At 41.3% G+C, this 14,574-nt stretch overlaps 1 protein-coding gene across 4 annotated transcripts in view; it reads left to right on the top strand.

The window, feature by feature from the left end:
- NHSL1 (NHS like 1) overlaps window positions 1-14,574 on the top strand; it is a 278,563-nt gene that overhangs the window by 135,606 nt on the left and 128,383 nt on the right. The window lies entirely within an intron of this gene.

The raw sequence follows: 14,574 nt of genomic DNA, 5'->3' as shown, positions 1-14,574 counted from the left end.
TGGCTAACTTTATTTTGTAAATGGTTATGTGTATTTCAGATAGGTATCATACTGAGTTTTTGTTTGCCCCGGTGCTGTATTCTCAGTCAGGTAGACCCTGTCACAGCTTTCACCGGCTGATAAAATAAAACAGAATTCTGTTTTTACACCAATGTTTGCTGACCATCTGCAGGTGGTTAGGTTACTTGATTGAGTCTCCTGTAACTAAGAAACCTGCCTTCATCCATGGAGGGCTTGTAGCCCAGGTATTCTGGCTGCACCATTGGGAGTGTGGATGAGCTTGAAGGTATAAATGTATTAGTTGTGCAGACAAATGAAAATTAAGGTGAAGCTAAGGTTAAGAGTACATATTGGTAACTTAAGGATAAATAACCTTACAAGAATGTTGTAATTCGTTCTAAAGAAAACAACAGACTGTCAAAAAGGCAGGAACTTCAGTCAAACCATGTGTAAATTAAATCATATCAACTATATTTACTCTCTGCTTTCTGGTTTTTGCTACAGAATCACAAGAAACAACCCCCCCCCCCTAAAAAATCCACTCTAGAAGCCTTATTGAACTCTGGTGAACCCTTCTATTTTTAGGCTGCTCATAATTCAGGAATCCATGGCTCAATTCACTTGAATTGTGGTAGACCTAACCAACCAACTTGGAGGCTAATATATCTTTATGGTTTTTTTGAGGGAAAGGAGCAAAATTGGAGTTCAAACAGGAACTCAGTTATAACCTTAACTATGGAATGGTTACTGTCGCTGCAGGACAGAAAATCCCTTATGTATGACTTACTGTTCTGAAACGTATTAACCCCACCCAAAAAACCCAAACAGAACAAAACCAAAAAATCCCCACGAACCAACCTGACCCTTTGAAATATATAGAGTACATGATTGTGGTATATGGCAGAGTTAAATTGTCAGCCTGGGCATAGTCTTTTGAAAACACAAGAAGATGGAATATTTTCTGTACCAGCAAAATGTAACTAGAATGTACTCTCTTGAATCTTCTCAGTATTTCTCCTACATATGCCACAGTGACCTCCATTTTGGCACTTTACCTCTGTGGAGCAGATGGTTTCCTCAGGCACTGCTCTCCTAATCGGCCTGTAGCATATGAGAGGGAGCAAAGAGCCATGAATTAAGTGTACTTGCCCGTACACAAAAAATGATGAAGATGTGGAGAACAAGAGGGCAGCTTTTGGGAAGATACTCGGAAGTTGCTGAGGCCAAACGCAGTAGCGTGGTGGGAGGGAGAGTGAGTGAGGAAAGGGAGCTGCACTCTGAGAAGTGGGCCACTGACTTGTTAAATAAAATGGTCACAATTCTCCTAGTGCACGAGCTGAAATCATGAGAAACATTCGTTCGCTGTAATAAGGGTGTGAGGAAGTATGCCCCTCCGCCAATTCCCTGTATACGTTAAACCCCCATTCCCTACACACACTGTGTAGGATGTCCATTAGTCATGGTACAAGGAGCTACACTTGCAAATTGGCAGGTCTGATTTCATTATTACTAATATAAACCTTGTTCCCCTGCTGGAAGACAACACAGCCAGTCTTGGTAATGTATTTTGCCTGATTAACTGCACCTGCTGACCATCCCCAGAGAAAAACAAAAGGTTGCACACCCAGTGATATAAACAGCAGATCATTTCTGGTATATCTCTGCAGACTTATCCCTTCATATACACCCCGCCGCTCCTTCCCCTGCCTGTATGTTTGTTGTGTAAATTCTCTTATTTTCCTAGCCCTGTTGTTTTTATTTTGTGCTCAATGGTGGATAGGGAATGGTGGCTTTATACTATACATCCAATGAATACTAGAGTTTTATGTTGTCTTTTGAGAGCTGAAATGTGCTGGTACAGGGTTGTGGTTTCCACAGCCTTCTCTGTATTGTTTCCTTGTTTTCCCCTGTTGTGGGGAAATCAGCTGAAGAACTGGGGCAGGAGTGGAGCTGAGAGAGAGCCTGAAACCCCAGAATAGCCAGGTTTCAGAGTAGCAGCCGTGTTAGTCTGTATTCGCAAAAAGAAAAGGAGTACTTGTGGCACCTTAGAGACTAACAAATTTATTAGAGCATAAGCTTTCGTGAGCTACAGCTCACTTCATCGGATGCATCTGGTGGTAAAGGATGTGGGTTATCCAGGATCAAGTACCCAGTCTGCCTGATTTGATGAAGGGACTTTAATCTGGGTTTCCCACATCCTAAGTGAGTGCAGCTACCACGAGGCTATTGTCTCTCTGTCAGGGCACTCCCAGACTGCTGTAAGGGAACTGATTGCTGGATCCTGTGTCTTTTAAGCCTTTGTAGCCTGAACAGAGTCCAGGCTCTTCCCCTGTGTTGGGGTCTGTAGGCATCCTCTTAGGGTGCAGATTCTCTAGCACCCCCTCCTGAGAGCTTAGACCCCAGAGTCCAGAACTACCTGCTCCCTAGTATCAGTGCTGATCCCTCAGGTGCTCCCACACCTTAAAAACAACCTCTCCCAGAGCTCCAGCTTTGGGTGCATTCTCGGTCCACCAGTTAACTCTTTAAGGGCATGGGCTACGTGTAATTCATAGCACATGCAAACATAGTTTGCACATGATCCTAACACCATTGCTCTTTATTTAACAGCATGAAAGATGCACAGATCTGTATAAAATACTAAACCTACATGCATCCCTGCCCAGGCTCAGAATCCTCTGTGGGACAAGGGGGTGATCAGGATCCTTCTTCTGCAGTGCATGGCTTGTCTTCCCAACCGTTGACTTCTCTCTCCCCCAAGTCAGCTTGCTTTGATGTCAGTTGGTCCTGCAGCTAACCTGGCCCCCCTGCTATGAAAATTGCTAGTCCCTTCCCCTCTCCTACCCAGAACTTCCTCTGTGGCTCTGAGTTTTCCCCCGACCCACCCAGCCTCAGTAGTTTTTAAAGGCGAGCATCAAAATCTTGGTGTTTTTTTCCTGTCTTTTTGGATTTTCCACTCTCCAAACAGCAGCTCTTACAGGCAAGCTGGAGAAAACTGGTGGTTCTGGCTTCAGCTTCATATCTATATATCTATATCTATATATTCATCCCTTCATTTTCAGTTTATTTAATATTTCCCATGAATTTATCAATGTTTATTACCACAAAACAGGTGAAAATCAGTGCAAAAAACTATTAATAATTTTTCTCGGTAAATAGGGTTTATTTTGGTGGATGGAAAGTCGGGCAAAAAATATTCAATACATTAATGCTTTGAATTCCGTTCATCAATATGGTTTGCTGTAGAACTGAAAACAACCTCTGAGTTTAAGAAAATAATATATCTCTAATCTCCCAAATAAAACTTCTCATTTGAATAAACAGTTTACTGTTGTAGATTTAGGACTATTAGCCTATAAATATTTACATTTAATAATTGGGTCACACCATTTGCAGCACATATACTCAACTCCATCCTTTTCTCCTATTTTTTTTAAACTTTCAAATACTTCCTTGTGTTCTGAAATGTATTCTGATACAGATTTTTGTTTTCTTCTCATTTTAGTGTATTAGATCTTTAAACCAATAGTTGCTAACAGCTTGAAATGTGTATGCGGTGGGCGTGAGATTCAGCAATACATTCATATGCACATGCACTTGCCTGTTTTATTGTTTGTATCTTCTAGGCTAATACATAGCCTTACTTCAACAGGCATCTTTGCATATACATACAGGCTAATGTATTATCGTAATACATATGTCTCATGTAAGGTATTGTATTTTCCTAATAAAACAAGTAAATTTGTTTCAGAGTAGCAGCCGTGTTAGTCTGTATTCGCAAAAAGAAAAGGAGTACTTGTGGCACCTTAGAGACTAACAAATTTATTAGAGCATAAGCTTTCGTGAGCTACAGCTCACTTCATCGGATGCATCCGATGAAGTGAGCTGTAGCTCACGAAAGCTTATGCTCTAATAAATTTGTTAGTCTCTAAGGTGCCACAAGTACTCCTTTTCTTTTTAAGTAAATTTGTGTATTTGAATGATACAAAAGTAGGGTGAAAATCAGAAAAAAATGAATAATACCTTTTGTAAAACCTGGGAATTTTTCCATAAAAATCAATTTTAACTGAAAACGAAGGGGCTTATATATTTTACCAGTGCTGCTGACGTAAAGTCAGGACTTGAGTCACATTTAATAATAGTGCTATGCACTTACATAGCACTTCTCATCCAAAGATTTCCAACTGTTTTAGATAACCTTAATTCAGCCATACCACCCTACCCTGTAGGATAAGTATTACTAGGCCCGTTTTACAGATGTGTGAAGATGAGGCCCAGAGAAGTCAAGTGACTTGCCAAACGTGACACAGAGAGATTCAGTAGTAGAGTAAAAAGAAAAGAAGTACTTGTGGCATCTTAGAGACTAACAAATTTATTTGAGCATAAGCTTTCGTGAGCTACAGCTCACTTCATCGGATCAAATTTGTTAGTCTCTAAGGTGCCACAAGTACTCCTTTTCTTTTTTGCGAATACAGACTAACACGGCTGCTACTCTGAAACCTGTAAAAGTTGAGAATCACTGCCTTATTCCACTCCACACACGGTAAGGGGCTAACATGGTTTCATATCTCAGTGAGGACAAAGCCTACGTAGAAATGTTTTGTTTTGAACTTTTAAGGAGTTTTGTGGGCTTTGAGTCCCCTGGTTCGATATCAATAGAGAGCCACATGGCTAAAACCTGTACAATGCACAAAAATATTATGGTTAATTGTTTCTGGACCCCAGAGTTGAACATTAATTGCCATAGGAAAGCTATATCTGAATAACTGGGTATCATCTTCTGTTGCTCTCATTCATTTGTCCTCTTTAGTCCAGAAGGGAAACAAGTTTTTTGTTTTTGTTTTGTACGGTTTTTTTTCAGTGTGACATTTACTAGAAGATAATAGCAGTGTGTGTCCACCATGCATGTTAATGTGCATCTCAGGGACGCTACCTGTTCTTTTTGAACCCCAGATGGCCTGACTATGTTAAATTCTAGTTATTAGAATGTGTGTTGTTTGGTATTTTTTCTTAAATGTAAACAAAGTAACCTGATCCTGCCAGGCACACTTCCCTTTTCATGCACCTGGCCCTTTTAAGTATGATTTGCCTTCTAGACAGTAAATAAAATGGAAGCAGAATAATTCCATGTTTTTCCTGCCTTACTTGATCCTGACATCCCTATTTTCCTTTTTAGCATCATTATTATCAGCACTGTTGTTGTTGTTGTTTTATTATAGTAAAATACTAAGTTACCTTGAAATAGGAACCCATTGATTTCTGATGCAAAGCACTATTTAAGTGGAAATAAATGCGATGAAGGTTTTTGTCTCTGAGAACAGGTGGTCCTCTTCTTAGCATTTGTGCAACATGTCTGAGGTGGCACGTGACCAGGATTCATCACTAAGGTTAAGATTTAGTCATGGGTATTTTTATTAAAAAGTCATGGACAGGCCATGGGCAATAAACAAAAATTCACAGCCTGTGACCTGTCCATTACTTTTACTATAAATACCCCTGACTAAATCTTAGCTGCTCTGGGGGGCCCTGAGGACTGCGGCTCCAACAGCCTCTGGAGTGGCCCCCGGGCTGCCCGAGCAGCAGCAGTCCCAGGGGTCACTCGAGCAGCAGCCGGTGTGGCCGGCCCCAGGGCTGCACCGGCCACTGAAGCTGCAGAAATCCAGGAGATCCTGGAAAGTCACGGAATCCATGACAGACCTCACGTGACCTCACAGCCTTATTCATCACTGAATTTGGTCCACTGGTTGGATCTTTAGCTTCTCCAGCTTGGAGTAAAGTTGTAAGCATCACTAGTACAGTTCAGTTGTGTCAATTAACCAGGTGTAATTTGATACTGAAGTTCTTGCCAAGCAATAATTTTAAATTTAAAAAAAGTTTCTTACAGCAGTGTCTTGATATCCCTGGATAATCTTTTGTTTTTCTGCACCACTTCCGTTATGGTGATTTCTTACCTAAAGAAAACAAAACACACACTTCTCCCTCCACCTCTTTGCTTCTCCATACCTGCCATCAGAAATCCTTCATTAACTATTTTAGTATAGTGTCCTCTTTGTCCTCATGGTAAATCCTTTGTCTTTTGTCCTTTCTCTTTGTATCACTTCTGTGGCTAAGGAATTCCTGAACACATTTGGAAAGGTTGGTAATAGATTCCTTCCTTGACATTCAGCAAGTCAGAGAAGATTTTGCCCTTTGTGGCCCCCTTAACAAGTCAAACAAAAGATAACCTTAAATACTTGACAGTTCTGGGTTGCAATAAACTCAGTCTCCATAGTATTAGTTCTTAATTTCTTTCCAATAATAGCAAAGTGAGATCTGTGCAAATGCACCTACTGCAGAGGTGTGAATAACTTAGAAAAAATAATACTAATTTAGGATTCTGCTTTTGGTGAGCTTCAGTTCAATAAATGATTGAGATTTGGTATCTGGTTTCAGATTAAATTTTTAGTGTATATAATTATGGGCTACTTACAGGTGAGATGGTGCTTTAGGGTAATTTTCAGAAAAGACTAGACGCATAGAGAAACCAATTTCAACTTTAAAGTGTTGCCACAAGTGTTTTAAGCATTTTCAAATTTTTATTTCTATTAATTTAAATGTTCACAGTTGTGGGAAATTATGTGGGGGAATACCATAGTTATTTAATGACAGTAGATGTTGAGATTCAAAATGTTAAAGTTTTATAACTACTAACTGTCAACATCATATGTAAAAATTTTTAAAGTAAATGTATTTCCATCAAACTCTAATTCGTTCTCAAGCACCATTTTTCTTTGCCTACCTGTAAATTTCTGCTAGCATTGATGGGAATATTTGTTTGTTGGTTTGTATGTGTATTGTGAAACCAATGTTTCCTGACATTTACCAATTAAAAATCTAATCCCCCCAAACCTTCTTACAAGTAAGGCTGATACATTTCTGTTCACTTGGCTCCTGGTGACCAAGTGCACTGTGGAGGGAACACATTGGATCTTTGTGGGAGATGGTTTAAGGTGCTAGTTTAACCAGTGAAGCAATGGAGAAGTGTTAAAAATAAAGGTGATTGGATAAAACATCCTCCTATGAAAGGATATCTGAATAAGAAAAAGAGAATATAGTATAAAAGCAAAGTAGTGACAATCTTCATTTCATTTTTTTGGAAACAGTGGTGTATTTTTAAGTATACTTTTAGAATTCAAAGGATATTGCTTATTAGATTACAATCATTTTAAGGTTGATCAACTTTTGGTTCTATAAGACACTGTTTTTCCCTCCCAAGAAAATCCTAAAAAGTGAATGAGTTCAGGTATATACAAGTAACTCCATTATGTGCTTGAACTAACTTTCATGTCTGTGAATGCTTTTTGTTGTTAGTGATTAAAAAAAGAAGAATTCTTTGAAAGCGTGTTGTTTATGGCTGTGGATATTACTTTGTACATTTGTGAAATAATGACAGTGTGATGGATGTTTTCAAAAGTTGTATTGAAAATGATGACCCCAGTCCTGTACTTACATATGTGAGTAGTTTCATTACACACTTGAGAAGTCCTGCTGAACTTAAAGTTCCTTATATGCATAACTGTTTGCAGGGCCTACTTTTTGGTTTACTTGTGTAGTAAATATTTAGCTATCTGAGATGATATCAGCAATCACTGTGGTTCTTTACCAGGCATATTTTCAATTGAAAATGTCATCACTTAAAAAAAATGAGTTAATTAGTTTCAATATACCTCCTCCAAGGTCCCACACCCAATTCTGTAGTTTTATAATCACATTTTTCTATTTTTTTAAATGCTATTTTTCCTCTATACTTTTGTGGAAAAAAACCACACAAAACAGAAAATTGTCTCTAGTGAAACTGATTAGATATAAAGTGCTCTCAAAAGTGAAAAGAAAACAGAAAATATAGGGAAAATATTTTTCTCTAATATTTCAGCTATAATAAGACTGTGTTACTCATCACAATAGTTGATGATATAATTTCAGACTGAAGTATGATTTTTAAATGAATGGTATGACTTTAAATGTGGATTTCCTGTAGCTGACCTTTTTTCCTGTTGTTGGTGAAGTGAACATTTTTGTGCTGGCATCTCTATCTTGCTTTTCTTGATAGCAGACCTGCCCAGAGAGTGACAATTCTGTTTTGCAACTTGGTAGTTCTCGTGTTTGGATGCACTTTGTAGCCCAGTAACAGCTGAAGCATGATAGAATGCAGATGTAGTAGGAATAGTCCAAATTTAGATCCTTGGCGATTTTGAATTTGACAGCTCTGATTTATGGGATTAGTAATTTATTTTTAGGAAAATGGGGCAATTTGGAACAAATGCTTCCAGAGCCAGAAGTGAGATTTTAATTGCGCTTTCTCTTTGTAATAATCTTTTAAAAAAGAAAAAATGTAAAGGTCTTTTTTTCCCCAAAAATGTTTATAATGTCCTTTTTGTTTACTATTTATAATAATCCCTTGGGAAGGATAAAATTTTGGTTTCCTTAATAAACTTTTTTTCCTCTGTTCTTTTTTTTTATTATTATTATAAGGGTAGCTTAACAGTTCTGGACTGTTGATATTGATTTACATTTTTTAATAGAACAAAATAACGGTGGAGCATTTGGTGGTTGTCATCAGGGACTTGCATGCAATGAATTCCAATGACTTTGCACACAGGAAAAAGAATGAAAGACGCACTGACTTCCCAAAATCCCTTTTATTTTTTAAAAAATACTTTCATCCATCTAAAGAATGGATAACAACCCTTGGAAAGGCAGAGCCAAAAAAGAGATGTGGACAAATTAAGAATGGTTGTTCATGGATTGCATTATCAGGCCTGCCCACTTAGCACTTCACTAGAAATAATGCCTTCATGAGGAAGAGCAGTGGCAGATGGAGTTACTTCCCATTCTTTTCCATTTCTGTGATAAAAATTGTGGAATATGTGTGTGTGCAGCATTTCATACTCATAGCTGCCAGGTTTGTGCAATTCTACCTGTGTGACATTTTATACAATTAGTTTAATGAGCCAATTTGCATTTTTGCAAGTAAATTCCATGTAACCGTAAAATTCAGCACCTCTGTGAGGTAGAGAACTATGACTCCCTTTTTTACAGATGGGGAACTAAGACATAGAGACACTGAGTGACTTGCCCAAGGTGACTCAATGACAAACCCAGAGGAAGTCTGTGATGGAGCAGGGAATTGAACCAAGATCTTCCAAGTCAGGCTAGCATCCTTATCCCTGGACTAGCCTTCCTCTCATATCAGCAAAAAGAAAAGGCGGATTCGTGGCACCTCAGAGACTAACACATTTTATTTGAGCATAAGCTTTCGTGAGCTAAAGCTCACTTCATTTGATGCATTCAGTGGAAAATACAGTGGGGAGATTTATATACACAGAGAACATGAAAGAATGGGCGTTACCATACACACTGTAACGAGAGTGATCAGGTAAGGTGAGCTATTACCAGCAGGAGAGCACAGAGTCGGGGGGGGGGAAACCTTTTGTAGTGATAATCAAGGTGGGCCATTTCCAGCGGGGGGGAATAAACATGGGGAAATAGTTTTACTTTGTGTAATGACCCATCCACTCCCAGTCTTTATTCAAGCCTAAGTTAATTGTATCCAGTTTGGAAAATAATTCCAATTCAGCAGTCTCTCCTTGGAGTCTGTTTTTGAAGTTACCCCTCCCCGGGATAAGAGTGACAGCTGGGGGCTCTGGCAGTGGTTTAAAGGGCCCGGGGCGGTAGCGGCGGCCGGAGCCCTGGACCCTTTAAAAACCCTGGACCCCGGAGCCCCACTGCCGCTTCTCCAGAGCTCCGGCTGCCACTACCGTCCCTGGACCCTTTAAATCATCCCCGGAGCCTGCTGGAGCCCTGGGGAATTGGCGGCGGGGCTGCGGGGACGATTTAAAGAACCCAGGGTTCGGCTGCCACTACTGCCCCAGTCCCTTTAAATTGCTGTCCCAGCCCCGCCGCCGCTAGTGCAGGGCTCTGGCAGCCGCTGCTGGGAGCTGCAGGCCCTTTAAATTGCGCCTGGGGAAGCCGATCCACCCCAGTATGGCGTACCGGCTTACTTTCACCTCTGGATAGGAGCTAATGGTTAATAGGACTCTGCATACTATTAGTGCTGCTTTGCCTGTGGTCTTAACTGTTCTTTTCAAGGTGTCTGCACCATTTGTTATGTTGATGCTTTGGGAGAAGTTCCAGAAGATGATTTGTGTATGCATGTGCTTCTGTGTTCACAGTGGGGTGTAGATTGCAGGAGCTCTATATGCTTGTAAATAATAAAGTTAGAGCTGCATTTCCCAGTTATAGAATGAGGTGATTTACCCTGAACTCTTCCTTGCTCCCTACCACATACGATTCTTTACTATCTAAAGGGCCATCTGCACCATACATGAAGGTGTGATTGCAATATCGGTAAGCATGCCCACACTAGATTTTTATCTAGCTTGTGCTGGTAATAATAGCAGGGAAGACGTGGCAGCATAGGTCCCAGCACGGACCAACAACTTGAGTATGTACCCAGGTCCCCAATGGGCATGTACTGGGTAGGATTGTACTGAATTGGGCGGGACAGTCCGAAAATGCAGAATTCTGGTCCTGGGCTTGAATCACTCCAGGACAGGCACAGCCTCTTTCCAGGGGTAGGCGGGGGGAAGGCTTATGTAGGCCTTAGCCCACCTCTTGTCACAAGGCCATGTCCCCTGCTCTCCCTCTCCCCCAAGACCCTGCCACCAAGCCAGAGCTGGGCAGTAGTAAGAGCTGCTCAGGGAGCGCCGGACCTTCCACCTGTAATGGGTGGCGTGCCCCAGGGTTGGGGACATGGACTGGGGGCTGCTCTTGGGCCCTGCTCTCGGGCCCCCTACCCAGGGCAGATGGAGGGTCCAGTGCTTCCCACATCAGCTCAAACTCCCTGGGCAGCTCTTATCATGGCCCAGCTCCAGCATCCTGCCTGGCCAGGGGTCGAGGATTCAGTGGAAGAGGAGGAACAGGAGGGGGTGAGGCTCCTACATGTGTCCTGCTTTTGCCTTTTGAAAAGGTGGTCACCGTAGTACTGTGGTGGCTACCCCATGCTGAAGTCTGTGCCACCATGTCCATCACTCTCACAGATCTTGGGAGACAGACCAGTCCTTGCTTACAGACAGCCCCCCAATCTGAAGCAAATACTCACCAGCAACCACACACCACACAACAGAACCACTAACCCAGGAACCTATCCTTGCAACAAAGCCTGTTGCCAACTCTGTCCACATATCTATTCAGGGGATACCATCATAGGGCCTAATCACATCAGCCACACTATCAGAGGCTCGTTCACCTGCGCATCTACCAATGTGATATATGCCATCATGTGCCAGCAATGCCCCTCTGCCATGTACATTGGCCAAACTGGACAGTCTCTACGTAAAAGAATGAATGGACACAAATCAGACGTCAAGAATTATAACATTCAAAAACCAGTTGGAGAACACTTCAATCTCTCTGGTCACTCGATCACAGACCTAAGAGTGGCTATACTTCAACAAAAAAGCTTCAAAAACAGACTCCAACGAGAGACTGCTGAATTGGAATTAATTTGCAAACTGGATACAATTAACTTAGGCTTGAATAGAGACTGGGAATGGATGAGTCATTACACAAAGTAAAACTATTTTCCCCATGTTTCAGAGTAGCAGCCGTGTTAGTCTGTATTCGCAAAAAGAAAAGGAGTACTTGTGGCACCTTAGAGACTAACAAATTTATTAGAGCATAAGCTTTCGTGAGCTACAGCTCACTTCATCGGATGCATTTGGTGGAAAAAGCCTTTGGTGGCTTTTTCCACCAAATGCATCCGATGAAGTGAGCTGTAGCTCACGAAAGCTTATGCTCTAATAAATTTGTTAGTCTCTAAGGTGCCACAAGTACTCCTTTTCTATTTCCCCATGGTATTTCTCCCTCCCACCCCACCCCCCACTGTTCCTCTGATATTCTTGTTAACTGCTCGAATTAGCCTACCTTGCTTGTCACCATGAAAGGTTTTCCTCCTTTCCCCCCCCTGCTGCTGGTGATGGCTTATCTTAAGTGATCACTCTCCTTACAGTGTGTATGATAAACCCATTGTTTCATGTTCTGTGTGTGTGTGTGTGTGTATATAAATCTCTCCTCTGCTTTTTCCACCAAATGCATCCGATGAAGTGAGCTGTAGCTCACGAAAGCTTATGCTCTAATAAATTTGTTAGTCTCTAAGGTGCCACGGGTACTCCTTTTCTTTTTGCGAATACAGACTAACACGGCTGCTACTCTGAAACCTGTCATGTCCTCACTACCACTATTACCCATACCAGCTAAATGAAAGCCAGCGTGGGTATGCCTACCTGCATTGCAGTAACACACCTTCATTTGTAATGTAGGTATACCCTTAGGTTCTGGTTCTGGTTCTGCAAGCCCTTGCTGTGGGGCACAGTGCTAAGTGTACCATGTTTAGTCCTACGGAAATATCAGTGGGACCACACCTGGTGGTAAGAACAATACCTGGTAGTAAATGTTTTCAGAATCAGACCCTTACAAAGGGTCAGCACATCTCCAGTCCCTGACCTCCAGGACTTCTCTCTTGGGGGACACAGAGGGGACACACAGTGCTCCAAAGGAAGGCAAGCCATAGCTCTATCCCCTACCCCCAGGCCTCTGGAGTAGGACCAATGCACAAGGGATATTGCTGAATCCCTGGAAGTGAGGTAGCAGTGGGCATGGCATGGTCCCGCTGTGTGGTGTCCATCAGCTCTACCCCAGAGTTGTGCCTAAAACATACAGGTAAGCCCTGAATAACAAGAGCTAAATCCTAAACAGGCAAAACTGCTAGTGACTGCAATGGGCGGCTTGCTTAAGTAAGAGCTGATAGGATTTGGCTCAAAATACGAATGCTTAAAACTGTAACTTAAATTCATTTGACATCATGTTCAATTCCCTAATTGCTAACCTTTACACAGAACATGGGGGTCTTGTAACACTCCCTTAGCTGACCTTCAAAACAACTCTAGGGAGATTTTTGGTACGTTGTATGTATGATGTATAGGCATATCTAAAATACAAACCTCGCAAAGCACTTTTGCGGGGGAGAGAAAAGCCATTTATTCCAGAACAAAAAAAGTTCACCAAGAGCAGAGTTAGTAATTCATAACAAACAGTTGAGTTGGATTAGAGTGATTGATTTATTTTTTCCATTGCTGACCAATTGGTGGGTATAAGCTGTGTCCACAGCAGTGAAAAATGCTGACTGATGAGATAATACAATTGCACTCAGGCTTATGCTGTGCTGGGATGGACTAAAGAGACAGGCACTGTAGCCTTTTTTTTTTTTAAGCGTTATTTGGAATTGATTGGGTGGGGAGGTGAGAAATAGGGAGGTGTCATCAGTGCAGCTCAGAAAACAGTAGATTGGGTAGCAGTTTCCTGTAACAGCATGAACTGGCCCATTGCCACGCTTCTCCTTCTCCGGCTGTGTGCTTGAATAGGGTTGACTGGGGAACAGCTGTACCTAGCACTCTGTGTTGTGCTTGGGAAGCAGAACACTTCCTCTTCATGGAACTGCCTCAGAATGTTTTGTCTGAAAGGTGAGGGGTCTTCTTTGGCAAAGTTGTTTCTCTGGTTCTAGCCAACAGGACTGTGTTATTTCATAGGGATACATTTTAGTGTTAAGATGGCAACTCCTTTAAAAACACTTACAACTTTATGTGAGTTTATTCTGTGCAGAAATGAGAGAGGCATCAATTCATTGTTCCTTTTGTTCTTATGAGCAGGCAAAAGACCCACTGCTGCCTGGCTGGAATTCTCTGGTAGGGTACATGAATGTTTGTCAGACAAAAGGTCAAGCTTGCTGTCTGTGTGTCAAGTAAAGTTGGGTAGCTTAATATAGAGAATATTTCAAAGGGACTTATTTGCATCACAGAAACTTTTGGAAGAATTTATTATGTAAAGCTTGTGCACTGGTAGTGCTGCATTGTGAGTTCAACAAGACTGTATCTCAATTTAATTATTCCCAAAATTAGATGGGATGTAATGAGTGCCTTGGGGGAAGACCGAAGGAAAGTGTGTGTGTGTGTGTGTGTGTGTGTGTGTGTGTGTGTGTGTGTGTGTGTGTGTGTGTGTAAAAGTAAGTAAGTAATTGGGCTTTGTAAGATTGTGTTCCTGAAGGGAAGTATTTCCTCTCAGAATTACATGGAAATATTTCCTCAGAAATGATCTTGCTGCTACTGTCATAGTTTGCTGAAGTGTAGTTGCTGAAAGCTGGCTGAGCAAAGAGCTGTTGGGGTGAAGTGTTAGGACTCTGACACAGATTTACTTTTCCATGGGAGAGAATAGTATTTGATGCACACATTTGCTTTTCATTTGGTAAGAACTTCTTGTCCATCTTTCAAAGTGGTAATATCAAAATATTGAATAAATTATAGTTACTTGATACTACTACAAATTTTTGTTACTTATTGTATCGCGGTACCCCTTAGAGACCACAAAGATGACCTGGGCCCCATTGTGCTAGCACTGCATTCATACATAGCAAAAAGAGCGTCCCTGTCCCCAGAATCTTAGTCTAATTAATGTCATTATATTTTCATAGTTTCTTGATAAAGT

This window comes from Dermochelys coriacea, chromosome 3 (genome assembly GCF_009764565.3).
Source record: "Dermochelys coriacea isolate rDerCor1 chromosome 3, rDerCor1.pri.v4, whole genome shotgun sequence".
Lineage (NCBI taxonomy): Eukaryota > Metazoa > Chordata > Testudines > Dermochelyidae > Dermochelys > Dermochelys coriacea.
This window is presented reverse-complemented; position numbering and strand designations above follow the sequence as displayed.